General features: G+C 43.8%; 1 long non-coding RNA gene across 6 annotated transcripts; it reads right to left on the bottom strand.

Annotated features, from left to right (window-relative positions):
* Window positions 1–1,208: 1,208 nt before the first annotated feature.
* LOC115497775 (uncharacterized) lies at window positions 1,209–19,210 on the bottom strand. Of its 6 annotated transcripts, none has more exons than XR_012058689.1 (3): window positions 18,995–19,210; window positions 17,927–18,263; window positions 1,209–13,893 (listed from the first exon to the last, which is right to left on the bottom strand). It is a non-coding gene; the product is annotated as an uncharacterized lncRNA (long non-coding RNA). The 6 variants fall into 6 exon arrangements; XR_012058690.1 differs by lacking the exon at window positions 18,995–19,210 and adding an exon at window positions 14,363–14,545 and having other exon boundaries at window positions 17,927–18,988; XR_012058693.1 differs by lacking the exon at window positions 18,995–19,210 and having other exon boundaries at window positions 1,209–3,972; window positions 6,502–13,893; window positions 17,927–18,988.
* Window positions 19,211–19,281: the final 71 nt, after the last annotated feature.

Raw genomic sequence — 19,281 nt, 5'->3', positions numbered from 1 at the left:
ACCACCGGGCGTGCTCTGCACCCGGCTAGCCCGAGAAAGGTGGGCTCAACAAATGCACCTGTCCGGCTCCGAGGGAAGCACCGCAGATTTAACTGATGCTTAACAAAAATCAAAGGTTGATGGGGAAGCCCGAGAGTGTAAGGAGGAGAACTCTTGAAACTTGACAGAATTTGCAACAGATTTCATACCATTTCAATTTCTGATTATCCCCACTTGAGCATGTTCGGGGGGCGGGGGGGGTGATGGGGTGATGACAGCTAAATGACCTGAACTCCCACCTCTGCTCCAGCCAGCCTCCACTGCAGGAGGGCAAGACATTCAACTGCTGTTCCCAGATTTCTCCTCAACACCAAGGCCCAACTCTCCAGATACCACTGAGACAAAGGGTTTTGGGTTGTATGGATCAGTGAGGAACTGAGGCAGGAGTTAATTAGGAATGTAGGAAAAGGGCAGAGGGGATGGAGAGACCCACAACTGACACAGGCTGGAGACAGAGGCAGAGTCCTGCTCCAAGTTATTTGCTGCTCTGGTGTGATTAATTGCCTCCAAATAGTCCCAATAGTGTGCACTGCAGGAAATGGGGAGAAAAGGTGACAAAATAAAATGTGTTCATGTAATTAAAGACTGTCACAATTAATGCGTGTAATATAAATGGGCTCCACAGATAGTCCTGAAAATAGTATGGACTTGCTTCTCAAGTATTTTCCTTGCAGCTTAATGCTCTGTTCTATTTTTTCACTATTCTAATGAGCAAAATTAATAAAGTTCATGTGTCTAGAAAAGCCCTATCAGACTTTGGCACTGTACAAGAGTCCTTGTCTGGAGATTTTACAGTTCCCAAGCCTTATTTTAAGAGAACACAGTTGAAAGTTTATGTCTCAAACAGAACTTCCCACTTCACCCTCCTCTTTACTACATAGGAGGTAAAGCTTTTCCTTACCAGAAATACCAACTTCAATGTTAATACAGAGGGTTTTTTCAAGATTTGAGGTGCCTGAAATATCACAATCTCTCTGCCAAATCATTCCTGCAGTTTACATTTCTTTCAGCACAATGCAAAGCCATTTAAAACCGATGAAACTATTTAAGCAAGCAATGATGAACTTTGGGCTTTACCCAAACAATAACGGTCCTGGTCCTTTCAAACGCTGACTCATTCAGTGACCTCAGAGTGCTTAAGAGACAAGTCTTAAAATGAGGAGTCAGGCTTTAATCACAGATGACATTTTATTGGTGGCTTGGAAGAATTTATTTTTAATATAGGGAGCTGGCTTGAAGATTTAAACTTCAAAGGACTCTGAGGAAAGCAAACAATTATGGACAAATCATCTCCACACACACAGAGACCAGAAATCTGAATACAGAGGAAAGTGGGCTCCCTCTTTGTGAAAGACAAAGCTACTATGTCACTGCTTAGAAGTATCATGTTATCAGTATTATATTATCTAAAGCTTGCAAAAGAGGGAAAAATAATCCAAAATAATACAGCCCGGGGCTCATCACCTGGCACCCCAACATGGTGTGTCCACACACGGTGGGCCTGCCCCACTTCCACTGATTCCACAGGGATCCACTTTAAAGGTAAGAGCAGTTCCAGCAGGCAGTGCTGCCCTGTGGCCATGCTGGGACACATCCCCTCCAGAAGCAGCAGTTTCTGTTATTCCTAGTGTTTGCCCATTGTTGCACCAGTTGTAATGTGTATTAATATTCAACAGCTCTTCAGGATGTGTTCTCTGGAAAGGGAAGCTGGAGATTTCCATGTCTGCTCATTTGCAGCAGTTTTCCTTCTTACTGCTCTTTGGCAAGCCAGCAAAGAGGCAATTTTCCTTGGAATTCCACACCCAGTGCCAAGTATTCCCACATTCAGGCACAAAGCTGGGCACAGCCAGTATAATTTCTAACTCAGTAATTTATTCAAAGCTCTGTTTTATGAAGCTTTGAAGTGGATGGCTTTGCAGAGAACCTGCCATTTAAAGCTGGAAAATTAAGGCAGCAAGGAATGAATCAACTGCTACAAGAATCATGAGAAAGTTTTCCTGGAGAGTCTGACCCGGGATAAATTTTGTGTTCATATTAAAATGCAGTTAAACTGAGAAGCTATTGAAGTTATTTTTTCAAGAACAATTTATTTCCTTTCAAAGGCAAACCTCTTTAAAACACTACATTTAGTTTCCTTTAATTCTTTTCAGGTAAGTTAGAAGTGAAATTATAAAATTAATCCATGAAAAAAATAAAATCCTTGCTTTGTAGTATTTCATGTGTCTGTCTCCTGTTTAAAACTCAGAATTGGGAAACACCAAAATTACCATATTTATAGGTATTGGGAAGGGCTCTTACACAAAGTATGTGTGGCATTTATTTACATTTTTTGCCACAGTGTTTTCATTTATAGCAGGAGTTCAGACTTGCAAAATTCTCCATATTCCAACACATCCAACTTAAAGCACTCCAGCAGACCTTTAGTTCCAAGCAGGATTATAACCACACTGTTCAAAACCTTGCCACATTTGGCTGCTGGCAAATAATGCGTTTCAGTACAAGGCAGTTGGGATTTACCAGTTGATATTCAAGGTTGGAATCTCAGAATTAGTTCTCAGAAGCAGTTTAGTCAAGATGGATGACAGGGTAGGAGAGCTGCTCACAGCCTGACCACAGCTATTCTCACAGAGCTGCTGCAGTTACACTCAGGTAAGGAGGAGCTTCTCCTTGACTCCATTTTTGTACTCTGCTGTGTACATTATTTATAGGTACAAAGCTGGTCTCTTTAAAGACTTCTCTCTCTAGAGGCAGCTGGATAGTAGGCATTGGGTTAGAGGTCTTAAAAAGCAGCAAAACCCAAAACATTAAAAAAGGATTTAACCCCCTAACTGAATTGTAAAAATTGTAAAAAATTCACGTTTTGCTCATCTTTCCCTTCCTTAGCAATTTAAGCATTTCTACCTCAGCATATGCTGAATTATGATTTTTTTTTCCTAAAAGCTTAGTTTCCAAATATCATAAGCACACTGTGCTAATCCTTCATTCACTCTCCAGAAAATTAAGGCAGTCCAGCACCAAAAATAACCATAGGGTATAGTTTTGTGAGGCAGCAAAACTGACGTAATGGCTGCTCCCAAAAGGGAAGGTCATCTCTCCCTGCCCTGCCCTCACAGCAACGCTGCTGCTTCTCAGAGCCCATTTGAAAAATTAAACTAAAAAATAATTCTTCAGATGGAAAAGTGCACATTTTTATTCTGGTTAAGCTTCCTAAACTGTTTCACAGAGGAGCCAGACAAATTTTAACACCCTGAAGAATGGGCTGTCACTACAGCAGCTCAGGAGTTGCCTTCCACAGCCAGCCTGGCTGCAGGGATGACCTTCTGGGAATTGGGCAGCGGGGACACAGCTGGGGTTGCAGCTACTTAAGCCATCTAATTTTATTTTGCTCGTATTTGTGAGTCAATCCCCTTGAGTGGCCAAAGAAGGATGGCGTGACCATCCTTCAAAGTGTTTTGAGCAAGCTGTAGCAGAATGGCTGTAACCAGTGGGACTTCTGGTGGGTACATCCATTGTTTAACAGGACTCACTCCAAGGATCATCCCTGTTGTAAAAACACTGAAGTGTTCACACAGGCATGAGTAACATCTGCTGCCCGTATCTGCATGCAAAATTGTTTACTAGAGTACAACAGTATAAACTGGAGACAGCTTCTTGGACACATGCAAGAAGCAGAATAGGAAGCAGGCTAGCAGGTTGGCCTCAGCCACAAGTCTTATCACTACTCTGGGATTTCAGAGAATCCTGGCTTTCAGACAATTCTGGATCTCCTCCTGCTTCCTAGGATCATCACAGGGACCACCGAGAAATCCAGACAAACACCTACCAAGGTGCTCCTGCACAAACTCCCCTGCTGTTAGAACCTGAGGCACAGGCAGTCCAGCCTGACTTACACAGGGAATTGTATCGGTCACTGCTTGCAGTGGACTTTGACCTCTGGAAGACAAATGAAAAAAGCTCAATCCACAAATCCCAAGCACTTTTTATCTTGTTATACAACACAACAGTCACAAGGCTGTTAGTCACATTTCATTCTCATTCCATTTGGACACTAAACAGTTATTTTGAAACAGGAAATTTAAAAAAAAATAGTTTTTAAATGTGGATTGGGTATGTCTGCATTTGGTATATGGGGACTCCTCTGCTTGTGTTTGCACTCAGGATCTCCAACTTAACAATGCTCAGCACTGACAGAACACCAGATCTGGAGGGGTTATTGTTTGAGTTATTACTGCGACTGCTGCTTCATTATGTGACACAGGGCAATGATGGTTGACTACAAGATTAGGGATTGGGAAGAGCCCTTGTCTGAAGGAAATTTAAAAAGACTGGGACCATTCACCTCAGAGGGAGTGAATCAGAAAGAACACAGTGAAGGTATTGCAGAATGCATAGCTTAGAGATAGCAGCTGGAGAACTTTTGTTCACCTTATCTCAAAACATAGGAATGCAGGAACATGAAGGGGGAAAAAAAGGTAAAATAAAAGATAAGCAACAACCTTTTAATATTTTGCATAAAATATATATCAGGATTCACTGATAAGCTACATTGTGAAGAGCAAAGTATTATTAGTTTTCCAATTAATGGGCATAATTCAGCAAAAAGTAAATATTCGACATCTAAAATAGACATTTTGTTAGGATTACTATTCTTTGGAGCACAAGTGAGCTTATACCTCTTGGGATTTAAGAGGCTATTTCTGCCAGATATCCAGGGCCTGGGGAGCTTAAACAGAAGCAGGGTGAAGAACTTACTTTTGAAAACCCATCTCCTCTGAAGAACTCATGGACTGAGTACATATGAGACAGCTGATAGTTCTAGTTGGGGAGGAAAACAGACTGGCTGGCAGGGCAAGCAATGGGCACTGTGCAGCAAATGCCTGTTAAAATCCAGATTCCACAGAGGAGTTCCTGCATGCTCAGCTCACTGGATCTGTGTTCTATTTTACACAATTCGGGTATTTTTGTTACTAAGTGAGGACACTGCAGGAGTCAAAGGCTAACCCTTGCCTGTATTTAGCCCTACTTCCTTATCTTGGAATCTGGTCCACAGTGCCACTCTACTTCTCCCACACAGTTTCTGTAATTCATTGCTTACCTGCTCATGAGGACTGAATTCCAGGACAAAGGCTGTTGTTCACAGCAAAGGTTTATGGAACAGCTATTCTGGCATAGCTCCCCAGGTGGAGATACAGTTCATATAGGCAAAAGAACTCACTAAATCATCTCCTTAAAAGGCAAGCTACACCATCAGAATAAATCATCTCCACATCTTTGGTTTTTGCATACCATTACTGCTGCAGGGTTAAGTCTGGGATTTTTACATTCCAACCTGCATAACTATTCTGGCAAAACTAGTAGTTTCTTGACCAGGAAAGGCCAAATGCACCAGGAAACAAAATAAAACAACAACTACCAAACAAACAAAACACACCAATAAAAAAGATATTGTCTTATTTTCATGACTGCATTTTTTGTAGGTATTGAAAAGAATGAAGGAATGAGCTATGAGCACTGGCTCTGTTAACAATGGGAAGAGGAACTGTGTCCAAAAGTCACCTCTGGGGTGGAGAAAAGCAGTGGAACAGCAGTACACAGCAACCCTTACAAAAGGGCTTATTTACTACATGTATGAAACAAAAATATGATGTCCTAATGAAGTTATACTGGAACCCAAGTAAAATCTAAAGACATATAACTGAACCAGAATTCTAGACATAAGGCCCCCCCCACTACCAATTCATTCATCAAGTCCAATTAATAATATTCACTCTTCATTATCATCTTTTCACTGCAATAGACCTCATGTCAGCCCCAGGAAAGGATATGAGTCAATCCTTGACTAAATGCCTCTGATTCACTAAGGAACCAACACATATAAAATCACTTAAGATTAAAAAATGCTAAGGTTTGCCTCACTGATAATTTATCTAATGGCTGCTAAGATTGGGTTAATGGGAGAAAGATGAGAGAGAACAGCACTACATCGCTATGGAAACTAGAATTTTCAAAATAAACACCTTTGCAGAACTGAGGTTGCAGATCTAAAATATCTTGGTTTTGATGTCACCTCCCTTTACCATGACATCCAGCCAGGCTGACCAGTCAGGCATAGGGAAAAAGCTTGCATGTGGTGACAGAAGATATCCCATGGCTTATGTGCCTTATTCCAGTGTAGGTATGGGCCCTGAATGGAAACTTCAGTGATTGATTTGTTACCTGTACACTTCTGGGGGTCTTTCTGCCCCACAGCCTGTCTGGCCAGGCCAATGCAAAATGATCCATACAACTTCAGATGGGAAGTGTTACCTTTATCCCACTATACTGATAATCCTAAGTATTTGCAGTCTTTTTTTTTAAAATATGTAAATAAATAAATAAATAAGTATAAAGTGAACTATGACAACACGGTATTTACAGCTTTGTGAAGTTCAATTCCCTTACTCACACTAGGAAACTCCTTACCCTGGAAATGGCTCCACTGCAGTTACTGTTTAGGGTATCCAGTCCTTTGCTTCCTGTTAGTCACAAATGGAAAATACAGTTAGTAACTTCTTCACTTGTGCCTGGGCAAAGGGTTTTTCATTTTAGACACAAACATACCTCCACACCCCACCTACCTTATACCATCTCACTGATTGGTGCTGTAAACAAGTCAAGGCTCTAGAAATGCTGACTCACTGTGCTAAGACTATGGAAAATATTTAGAGCTGCAAAGAAGCAAAGCCCAGCAGGTTTCCTGCCCTTCCTCCTTATCTGCAAGCCCCTTGCCATGACAGGCTGTAATGAAGGACCTTGCTTCCTGAGGGGAGGCAAAGAGTAGGTACTTGCTTCCTAGAGATAGCCCAGATTCCTTTGAATTCCCAGTTGTTAGCTAGTGATTGCAGGCAGGGGAGGACAACCACCAGTGCTTACAACCACAGGGCTACAGATGTTGAGAGATTAATGGCTCCTGGGTAGGCTTTCTTACCCAATGCAGCATTGCTCACTTCAGTGCCCGTCCTGGGACAGAGTCAAGTTCCTTTAAAATGCCTCAGTATTTGTAACAGAAGGTTGTTCCTTACCTATGGACTCTACTGAACCGGATTTATTACTGATTCCTGCCTTCAGCACAGCTGAGTCAGTGCAGACAGGCAAATCACTGTTTGCTTTGCGAGGGCTGGTACCGATCAGGACATGGGCAAGCAGCATGGGGTGCAAATTCTGCTTCCTTGTGGGCGTGCCAGCACAGGCAGGGAGAGGGACAGGGACCGGTGCTCACACTGAGCCGGGGGCTGTGGACAGAGGTGGGGAGAGTGGGGAGATTGGGGCTACCTCGACAGGAGCCAGTCCGGGTGCATTCTGCCTGTGTTAGCACACTGCTGCGCCCAAACTAATCGCCTCTGGATCTTATCCAAACAACAAGCTAAGTGCCTACTGCATCAACAGCCTGTTTTCCCCACTGGGAAATGACCTGTTGCAAAAGGCGGAGCATTTAAGGAAACAAAGTTTTATACCCACACGATTCATGGGCCAAATAACTTCAGAAAGCCTGAGGAGCATGGAGCCTTTATGACCGGCTGGGGATGGGCAGGTTGCAGTGTTGCTGCCTCCTCCTCCTCCTCCTCCCATTACCTACGCAGCTCATTTGCAAAGAAGCAGAGACTGATGAGCTACATTTACAAGCTGGGCAGGGCAGAGCAAGGAACAGCTTTCACTGAAGGGAAGGAGCAGGCTGTGGTGAGAAATTGCAGTGCTCAGAAATGACTGTACTAACTGGTCAGGATGATGGTATTGAGCTGATTTTACCTATAACCTGTTCTAACTACAGTCTGCAATTAATGTGGCCTGTAGCATCTAAATGCACTAGAAGCACACAAGTAGGGATGCAGAGCTCCTTTTTCTATTGGCAGCTGACTTCCAGCTGCACATCAAATGAAATTCTTAGCAAGCTGATCATGCGCATAATTCTCTCTATACTTGTCAATATGGAGATGTATTTGGCTGAAGTCTGTCTCTTGTGAGGCAACAGGAGCCATTTTAAATAGGTGGGGACAGAGGCTGGTCCTACAAGACTCACACTAGTTTAAGAGAACAGTAACTACAGTGCTTTCGCCCTATTTATAGTGCTTACTCAAAGCAAACCTGAGGTCTTATCAGTCTTTCTGATAGTTACAATGAAGGTGGCTCAGTGTGAAGATGGCCCTGTATGAAGAATGGATTGGATCATAAATGCAGAACAGCTGCTTAAGCAGAACACCAGGAAAAGAAGCAATGATGTTGCTGGGCAGAGAAAAGCACTGCAGGAGCACACACATAGCCTCCTTCCTCCAAAGGCACATGCGCACTGCTATCACTCAGTCACATTTCTCTCAAGCTTCCTGGTAGCAGCATCAGCAAGTGCACTCTGTCACATCTGACTGGCTAAGGACTCTGCCCTCATCTGACAGTAATGACCTGGCCTCGATTTTTCACATTTTTGTTGCCTCCTTCCCCTCTTTCAGCACTATGAAAGCACCAGGCATGAAACCTGCAGCACAAAGGAAATTCTCACTAGCACAGCCTGCTGCAGTACACTTACCTCAGCAGCACAGGAGCTGCAGGCATGGCAAACCTCACATAACCTACATTAGATTCCCGTAACGTTCCAAATCAGGCACTTAGCTTCCAGACTTGGCTGAGACTCATCTCCATGGCCAGACTTAGTATACACAACAGAGACAAACTCTGAGGATCATGGTGTACAGATTTGCTTCTTTGGTAAAATGTAATGCTCTACAAAAACAGACAGTTCGACCCCATAAAAACTGCTTATTTTTGGCCCAAGAACAAATACTGAAATCCCCCTAGAATTAAGGGCCATCCAGATTTCTCCACATGCAAATTGCACTGTAAAAGATCAGCTCTCTGGTTGAATGGCCACAGCAAAACACACTTGACATTGCCATGGCCTAGCCTCTGATCTGCCGCTGGCCAGAGGTGATGTCATGGGCTGTGTTCACCGTCTGGAAATGAGGAGCAAGAAACGCTGCACTGGCTGGCCAGCCCATCCAGTGACACATCCTGACATGGGCCACAAGGAGACAGGAACAGACTGATAACTCTCAAACATCATGGAAACAAAACCCCAGGGAGAAGTTGTCTGGGTATGAGCACACTAACTTGGCCAGCAGCAGTGGGTCCGCCCAGGCCGTTGACACTTTAGCCCATCTCTCCCTAGTCCCTTCCCATCCCTCATCACCTCTCTTTCCTCAAAGCTGTTCAGCTAAACTGCTGCTGTCCCTGCTTTGTTTACCCAGTTCTACCTGCACTGCATAGGAGCAAAAGTGCTCTCCCCCTGATGTCACCACCACCTTTGAGAAAAAAGCTGACCTGCAAGCTATTTTTAGCCACACTGTAAAGTTGTGAAGCTATTTTAGTCACATCTCTGTATGAAAGCTGCAGGACATTGACAGGCTCAATGATTGCCTAGGGCAACAGGGGCTTTAACTGGGAACAGGCACAGCTTGCAACTTTGCATTAAAGCTTCTGTGCCCTTCCCATGCCATAGGACTCTTTAGACTAAGACTTGATTTCCCTTCCTTTTAGGAAAGAGTAACACACCTTCCTGAATTCTGCTGGATACCAGAGGCTCTGTGAGGCCTTTGCAGTGATGGCCTCCCCATTGCACAATCTCCAGTTCTGCAGAAGGTACTATTTATTCTGTGGGATCCCTCAGTCCCATTTGTTTCATTCCCTAGGAGGAGGTAGGTGCAATTATGAGATCACCGGACAAGATTTTATCAATCTTCCTTTGAATTAGACCTCTGTAAAAGATCAATAAACATTAGGCTAGTGCCTGCTGAGGAGTGGGGTGCACATAACTCTGTGGAGGTAAGAGGAAGAACAAAAAGGAATCATTTGCATAGCAACATGTTGTTCTGAATACAGAGTAATGCCTGGGAACTCTGGGGTATGTCCAGGGCATCAGGCAGAAGGTGCCTGGTCTAGACAGTTGTTTTCTCTGGAGTGCCCAAGGGTTGGCTGCCAAGTTTGCTGGGGCTCTGTAGCAAGTACAAAGCACAGGCAAAGTAAAAGTCAAAGGACCTGGATTTAACAGAAGTAAACCCAGAGATACTAAAGGAATCTTGAAGGATATGAGATACAAGTTAAATGAGAGGAGAGAAAAAAAACCCAATTCCAAACTGAAACTGGTGTGTTTAGGACAGGGACAAATGACACAGATCTATAAAGAAGGAACAAGAGAGTAACTATACAAAAGTTTATGAACAGCTGTCATCCAACCCTCCCTAGAAAACTTGCCTTAGGACTACTGCTGTCTGCAGCTACAGTGCATGTTTTCCCAAGAAACTTCAGCAGTGTTAACAATTCTGCACCTTCCCCATTTGGAAAAAGCCCCTGATGCAGCCAGAAGAATCAGAAGTTCAGGAAGTTAGATTTCAAAGTCTCCTGTATTTTTTCTCCCAGCCTTCTTCTAAAGGTGGTTTGTTAACAGTTCTTACAGTAAAACCTACATCCTGCTTCTAAGGTGAGCCACTCCTTACTTCACTGATGCAACTTGCACCTGCTTTCATGAGTCAGCACAAGCCACACACCTCCTCTATAGCCAGATCAGTGGCTGTAACAGAATGAACCATCCCAGGCAAACTCTGGTGACCTGTTGCAAACAGATTTGATATGCAGACCATCACTGTATTTCACTGGTTATTTCAGCAGAAGGAGCTGGTTTAACTCATTTGGTCCCACACAAGCACTGATCTGTGTTATACACTTTGCAATCTTCATGCCAGGAAAAGCAGCTGACCATTAACTAATATCTTATGACATGTAAATTAAAACTAGCTTAATAAGAATTTAACTTTTTAGTCAATAGGTGGAAATGGCATGGACAGAATAGTATTGTTTAATATGTTGTTATTTTAGCAGGACAGAATGGAACTGTCACAGTTCAGATCAGACACAGAGATGTGTCCAGCAGCAATATGTCAAGACCTGTTGGATCAAAAAGCTCAGTGAAGTGTTTTGTGTTTCAGCTTCCCCCAGGGCTATGCACAAGACTAGCAGCAAGCATTACACAGTGAAAACGTTTAGGTCAGATGAAATAACAGCAACGTGTTGCATTATTTCCCTGATGAGCTTAAGCAGCCTTTCTTTGGGACACTGCACAAGCAGGATAGCAAACACAGCACAAGAGTGTCTGACAGAACAGATAATTTGTCAGCTCCTGCATGGTGGAGCCATGCTCCTGGTAGCAGAACTTCACCAGTGTAGGGAGTAACTACTTCACCTTTCATCATCTCTACAGATTCTTCATTTTCATCCATTATCACACAATCTTACTGTGAAGAGCATTACTGGCATCCTCACTTGTCTCAACTGATTATTTAATGGAGACATCCTATCACCATCTCCACAATGCTGATATTTTTCTAGTAAATATCAAGAAATTTAATTTTTTTTTTCAAAATATTCCTACACCTGTTCTATTTTCCGGTGTGGAAACACCAAGCATACAGTAACAAATCACAAGCAGCTCACCCCATAGACGTAGACAGGGATTGTCCACCAATTGTGTGGATGCTGGCAAGCGCACACACCACGCTGGAACTGACGACTGCAGTTGTTCCCAATCTCCTCTAGGGAGTGCAGTCGGAAAGGAAGAGATGGAACTGCAGTGCACATGCCAGCTGGGAATCAGTGACTCAGGATATTCAGTCACAAATTGTGTCTGCCCATTTCCAGCTGAAGGCAGGGAGGAGCTTGACCTAAGAGCAGAACTCTACCAGAACCCCAGGTATGCTTTGCTGTGTGACAGAAAGGTCTGCCAAGATACTAAAAACCAAGATGTAAATCAAGCAATTGGACTTCAAATACTAGATCAATCATTTAAGCCAATATCCCCACAGCTGAATGCAGCATGGACAACACTTTTATGGGGCTTCCATCTCCTATGCCCTAGTACATCACTATGTACATCCATCAGATCATTGAGCAAAGGTATGCTTAGTCTCCAAACATCATCCAGGCCTTGGTCTCCCTCTCACAAAGAACATCAGAGACATTTTTTAGAACTCGATGTATTTTATGTGCACATGCACATGCACTGTGCATGTTCAGTACTAGAACTAGTTCAGTACTAGTTCAGTACTAGAAACTGGGCAGACCCATCAACTTATTCCCCCAAGGATTCACAAAACAGCTAAGGAGATATAGCACCTGTCTGATCTCTGTGGTAAAAAATAATGGATAAAAAGGCCTAAGGTTGCCTATTTTTTTCCTTACAAATGATATGCATGCATTGATTCTGTGACCTGCTATACCTTCCTTAAAGAAGGACCAGAATGTAAAATATATCTACTCAGAACAGGATTTTTGCCCTCTTCTCCTATCCCAAAATAATAACGATCTATGTTCCCAGACTCAAGATAAAAAAACTCTTAAGAAACACAGAAGTCATACTTCCATCTACCTAAGGCAAAGTGTAAGAGAAAAAACTCACCAGGCAAGAGTCTGGATGGGTAAAGCAGATCTGCAGGAGGGACATGCCTACATTTACAGATGCCAGAGTTGATCCCAAGTACAGCAGCAGACGCAGTGAGTTCCGTGAAGTTACTGACACTCTGTGACAAAGCAGGTCTGTGGAACCACTGAGGAGCTGCAGCTTTGAGAAACTAAGGGACAGTAACTGTTGCTGCTTACGGACAAAGCTTCCTGGCTGGCACAGACAACTTTGCTACTTCCAGAAATTACCTACAGCAAAACAGGAGCAGACATTCACATGTCCCAAGGACAGCAACCAGACCAACAGCTAGGGATTTCACTTTCAGTTCCAGTAGCAGCAGATATCTATGTACCAGAAGCCTCATTACTGACATAGGAGAAAAAAAAAAAAGAACAAAAGCGTATAGAAGCTGTCATACATAAAAAGGAACCATCAGCTCTTTCTTGTCCTTGCAAACAGCAGAGCATCTCCTCCTTGACATGTCCCATTCACTCTTAAATTTTCCCACTAGTATTGATTTCTGTTGCTGTCTTGAATAATACAGGTGGTTTTTTAAATAAAAGCAGGGAAAGGCAGGCTTAGCACCAAGAGATCTCAGAAATCTGTAAGAATATTCCTGGTGAGGGCATAATTGATTTCCAGGGAGATGTTTATGATGTATGCATTATCACAATCTCGGAACTTCATTCCCCACCTATTTAGGATTCCCACACTGGATTACAACCTGCCTTCACATAAGAGATGTTGAAGCTTTCAATGAGGTCACGCCAGACTCTGACAAGCACTGATGGGTGAGTCATGCTGCAGTAGCCAGAGATACAAGCAATACATTTGTTAATCTGTATGCAGTCTAACTCTTTTTTTGGTCTAGAATTTTATTCAAGGGTGAAATACAATGTCTCAGAGATAGGTGACTGCAGAATTGCTGAAGAGCAAGGCCACAGTTTTACTGTGGTTTATGGATTATAAGAATCGGTGCCTGGAAGCAAGTTCACAACAATGTAAAATTTGTTTTACCTATAAAATCTATAAAACAGGAGACCAAGATCCAGATAGGGCCAACAGCAGAGCTGTTCATTGCAGATCACTGGAAAAGACACCATGCTAATATGGAATCTAGGAGTTCTCAGAAGAGTTCCACCAACTTTTGTCCAGCAGTTCCAGTCATACTCTCCAGCCAACTCTCTTCCAGAGGCTACTTCCCTGCACCACGGTCAGCTGGTGTAAATACACATCCCTACACCAGCCAGTCCAGGACAAAGGCCAGGGTAGTCACAGCACTGTCACACTGTGGTCTGAGCTGAGATAGGCAGCACTAACCCAGCAGGGTCAGACACAGAACGCTCTCTTCTGCTGACTCAGCTGTGAGGGAAAACCTGTGGAGAAGGATTAGATCAGACAACAGCAACTTCTTGAACCACCATGTCAAAATTCTCCATGGAAGCTTTGTAAATGTGGCAAAAAGGACACAGAAAACCATGGAACAAGTGAGATATGGGGAATGAGTGCATGACAGCAGAAAAAAAGTTTCTTCATCTTGGCTTAACTACTGGACAGCCAGGAAAAAGAACCAGTAATAAAGGGAAGAGATAAAGTGAATCTAAAAGAAATCCTGCAGATGGAGAACAAAGAAATTAAATGCTGTTGTATTTTCATTGCTATGAAGCTAAATTAAGCTTCCTAAGGCAAGCAGAGAAATAATTGGTTTAGATTTCTATTCAGAAGACAGCATGAGCAGCAAGTGCCAGTGGAACAACTAACAAAAGGTGTCTTCCTTCAGAGAAAGCAAGCCAGAAGATTGCATAACTGAAATGTGTTTCCTCCCAGTTTCACATTATTAGTCACCTTTCTCCCTTCTCTGCCAAAGGCCTCTTCTTGCCCATCCAGCCAAGGACCAGAGCCAAGGCCTTTCCTGCGCTGCTTCTTTCCATCAGTCACTCTTCAAGATCAAGGACTCTATAATACTTGTCCTTGTAGCCATTGCAGGTATTCTGAACCAACGCCAGAGTAAAACCCCCTTCAGCCCTGCTGTTGGGAAAAAATTGGAGATACCTGAAAAGACTGTCCTTGTACTCAGCTGTCATGGCCTAAAAAAACAGTTCTGAAATTCTGAAAAGATTTCAAAGGAAATTTATTGTAAAGACCCATTGAAGAGCCCTCACTAGCAGAAGACATGCTACCTAGAGTCCCTTGGAAACCTGTTTGACTCAGGTGGAAATGACCTACTGGCATTTATTTGTAATTGCCCAGCATGGCAGTGGTTGAGGAAGGAAAAGCTGTTGAGTCACACTGCAAGCCACTTTTCTACTTTTGTCTGATTTCCCAGAGGGTAGAGTCAGTCAATCTCAGTCTCAGGAGGCTGTCACCGAGTCTCTGTCACTCAGGAGTCTCAGTCTCTGCCACTCATTCCCCATATGACCTTGGCAAGTACTTCTTCTTGTACCACCATTTCCCCACTTCTTAATAGCTTAAACCACTCAACTCATGGAACAATCATAAGTGCATAGCAAGGAGCAGCTAATAAAAGGTAAGAGAAGAGTGAAGTATTATAATTGTTGTCATAGAATACAAAAGCGGTTACGTAATAATGTCAGTATTGCTTCATTTTTGTCCTTACAACACGAGTTGTCAGAGGGACACTGTCTGACATGGTATCTCATCCTAGTGAATGTACCAAGCATTTACATCACTGATACAAAACCAGATTGTTGTAATCTGGAAGACTCTACCTCGTTTATTTTGACCAGTGTTTCTCTAGAACATGTTTTTCCTGTATAGCCTCATAACCCATAATAATGGCCCAAACTGCACTATAGGAATGATGGCAGCTTTCATGTGCTAGTAAAATCAAAACAATTCCTCACTTGTGCATTGCACAATTAGTCACTCACTAAAACACACAAGTGCTTATCTTCTCTGGAAGCAGAAAACAAGCTGAAAGTTAGTTTCTAAGTTAGTACATCATATATACAAATAACACTTTCCAAAAATCTCAATGGCATGAAAGAATTAAATTGGCTAAATTACATTCTGCTTGTATGACAAGTTTCCTAAGAAAAAGCACTGATAACTCCTGTTCACAGCTGCTACATAACTATTAACCAAATTTCTCTGCTTCAGGTTTTACGATTGCTTCTAAAATTTACCATTGTTTGCTTAAAAATGGCCAGATTCAAGCAGCATTTGCACTAAAGGCTGAGGAAGGCATGGCTGTAATTACAGCACCTGAAACTGTGCCCTAATCACACTCTTATCTTTCTTATCTACTGCAAGTATTTATAAAGCAGTGATTACTGTACTAGGCCCCATCACTGCTCTGAGTTAGTTCTGAACCAGCACCTTCATACTGCTGTAAGAAGTTTACACTGCTTGAACTGGTGTCATTCTGCTGAGACATAAAGCCAAGCTTTTCATCACTTAAAGTCATAAAAAAAATAAACTACGACACCTCTACAGGAGCAGGGGTGTTAACCCCAATGTCCTGGCCAAACTCCCTGCTCGAGTAATTACAACGTGCCTTGAATAAATTCTTGCCACAGTTTCCGTTGGACTTAGCATTGTTCTCTACTTCCTCTCCTACAATATCATGGAGAGCTGGTGCATGCTCTTAAAGGTCCTGTCCATGTTGGAATGTTGTATGGGTCTACTCCAGGGCCAGCTCTGCAGCAGCACATTGGGAGCAATGTGTTGAAACCAGTTCTGCCTGTCAGCTGAACCGCTAGGCAATTTGTAATATTTATTTATTGATGTTCTGGCACCTCCTTCAGACAGAATTAACTTTGGGTATAGCTATCTGACAGATAGATTGGTGCAAATCCCAGATGCAGACATAATAAACCTGTTTAGTTCTTTTCTTAAGTGGACTAAATTTGCATCAGGAAATTAGCAAATGAAGCTGAACTAACTTTCTAGATGCTTACTATGGTCTTTTGAGAAGGCAGCAAAAATGCGCCTAATGCAATGGACTAGGAAAGCTAAATGTGCTGTTTAGTTTAGCTGGCGACAATAAACATAATTTTCATAGTGGATGTTCCTTCAGAATTTCAGTGAACTTTTTCCAAATAGTCTGTTCACAGACTATACTGTATATTTTTGAAGCAGTCACTGAATACATATCAAATGCAGATCTAGCATTTAAAGTAAAATACTTGATAGTTAAGGGCAAAGCATTATTCACATTTTCCCGCAGCCACTGTTAAGAGACTCTAAGGATTTTTACCTAGACCTCTCATTATCTTTCATGTGTGTAACACTAAGAGCTGAGGCCCAGACTCTCTGCTGGCATTTGCTGGGTTAGCTCCATGGACCTCACTAGCTCTCATAATTCATGAGCTTTACAGGCAATTTGTCTGCAGGAAGAAGTACAAGATCAAGATTCAGAAGAACCTGATTCTTAATTCCACCTTTTGACCCCGTGGGCGGATCACTCTTTCTTACTGCTCCATTTTGTTCTCCCATCTCCAAAAGCAAATGACACCCACTAATTTGACAAAACAAGTACAAAACCAGCGCTAAGCAGATTCACATTAAAGACCATTCTTCCAACATTTGAAAACACAAATGTTTACCTTTCAAACATGCCCTTAATTTCCCCAGAAGCATGCCTCCCGTATTATTTCAGAAGACAGAAACTGTAGTTTCAGAAAGTGGATGGTTTTATTTTTGTGTCATTACAAAAATGCCTTTTAACTTGTCAAATGATACACTACAAATATCTTTGGCAGATGAATGAAACCAAGTTTCCTGTCAAAGCTGCCAACTTCAAGGTTGAGATCATCAGATAAACCTTTAGTTTGCCTCTCCCAATACCCACAACAACATATGTTTGAAGTGATCCACATTTGTCTCACTTTTCCTATAGGGATTTGAAAAGGCAAAGTATCAGACAGCTTTGGGACAAATTCACAAAACTCCAGATGTGGTCCACAAATGGACAACAACGATCCTCAGGTGTTCCCCCATCCCAGATTAAACTCCCCAGTACCTCTGCCTGTCTAAAGGTAAGTGTAAAATTCACCTAAGCTGTAACCAGGATCACCTCAACACCTGCTGGATACAAAAGCTTTCTGTTAGATTATGTAGAAAATAGGAAGGAAGTTTGTTTCATCCATTTTATTTCAGCAGTAGCAGTAATACTGGGTTCACAGAGTTGTATTATTTCATACTGGGGACATCTCAAAACTGAGTATTTGCAGGGTACTTTATAACAGAGCGCACTATGCCTGCAGTGTAATTCTGAAGTCAAAAGCGGAAGCCATCCCTACAAACACACCTTTGACAAACTTTGTGTCTTATGTAACTGTTTCTATTAATTTATTATCAGGATGTCAGTACAAATTGTTATTTTGATAATTCCTTGCCCCCAAAGTTCTGAAATGGAAAGCAATGATAAACACAAGGGAGACTGACCTCAGTGATTTCCTCTGTTCAGACGGAGCACAATGCGCTCAAACACCATGACAAGGAGAAGTGGACTGTTTAGAATTCCTCCAGCTGTAATCTATAGTAAAAACAAATAAACAAATACGTGACTACAAGACCTGATAATTAATCCCTGCATGAAGCCAACTGTTATCTCTGCTTCATAGATGGAGATACCAAAGCACACAAAGGCTCAACAACCTACCAAGTTCAACACTCACCACTGAGAGCCAAGAATACAGTTTAGGAGACCATGTGCTCAGCCCATGAGATTTTTTTTTCCCTCTTCTGGCCACAACCCAGATACAGTTCGGCCAAGGGCAGGCTGAAATACACCCATTTGGTGAGGGCAGCTGCACTAGAGCAGTCACCTACCACCTCCTGGGACTGACACCGCCTGTAGATGAGCTGCCCCTGGCCAGAGAGGCAGCTCCACTTGGATCCATGTCCTCACCACAGACAGCTTACCCCAAACCTACTGTCCTCTTCCACACTGTCCCCAAAAAGTTCCCATCCGTGCCAGGCCTCTCCCCTACACCTCTTCTTCCCACACATGTCCAGGCCGCAAGTACCTCCTTGCTGAGGTCTGCCCCACACCTTTCCTCAGTTTCCTCATTCTCCCTCAGGCCTGCTGCCCCTCAAAATGCTGTCTGAGCTCAAATGGCCTCAGCAGCAGCCCCCCATCATCTTCTCCCTCAGGCCCCTCTCCCCACTCAGTGTCCCCACATGGGGCTCCCACAAATTATTTCCCAAACTTCCCTCAGCACCCCCACATGCCAGCTCTCTCCTGTTCTCCTATCCCTCAGCAACTCTTCTCTTATCCCCTAAAGCTGCTCCTCACACAACCCCTCACAGCTGGTTACTCTCCGCACACCCCCAAGAGCCCCTCACACAACCCTTCACACCCGGCTGCCCCTCTTCACAAGAACCCACCAGACCAACGCCCTCTCCCCACAGAGACCCTCACACCAACACGCCCTCCTGGGAGAGACCCTCACACCGGGATCCCCCCGCCCCTCAGAGCCGGGACCCCTCGGACCGCCGCCCGCCCCTCACAGCCGGGACCCCTCGGACCGCCGCCCGCCCCTCACAGCCGGGACCCCTCGGACCGCCGCCCGCCCCTCACAGCCGGGACCCCTCGGACCGCCGCCCGCCCCTCACAGCCGGGACCCCTCGGACCGCCGCCCGCCCCTCAGAACCGGGACCCCTCGGACCGCCGCCCGCCCCTCCGCCGCTCCGCCCCCGCTCCCCCCGCCGCCCCCAGCCCCTCCCGCCGGCCGCGGAGCTGGGGGGGGAGGGAGAGGGCGGCGAAGTCTCGCGAGAGGGGCGGGCGGGGGCCGCTG

This window comes from Taeniopygia guttata, chromosome 19 (genome assembly GCF_048771995.1).
Source record: "Taeniopygia guttata chromosome 19, bTaeGut7.mat, whole genome shotgun sequence".
Taxonomy (NCBI): Eukaryota; Metazoa; Chordata; class Aves; order Passeriformes; family Estrildidae; genus Taeniopygia; species Taeniopygia guttata.
The sequence above is the reverse complement of the archived record's forward strand: the minus strand, read 5'-3'. Positions and strand labels throughout refer to the sequence as shown.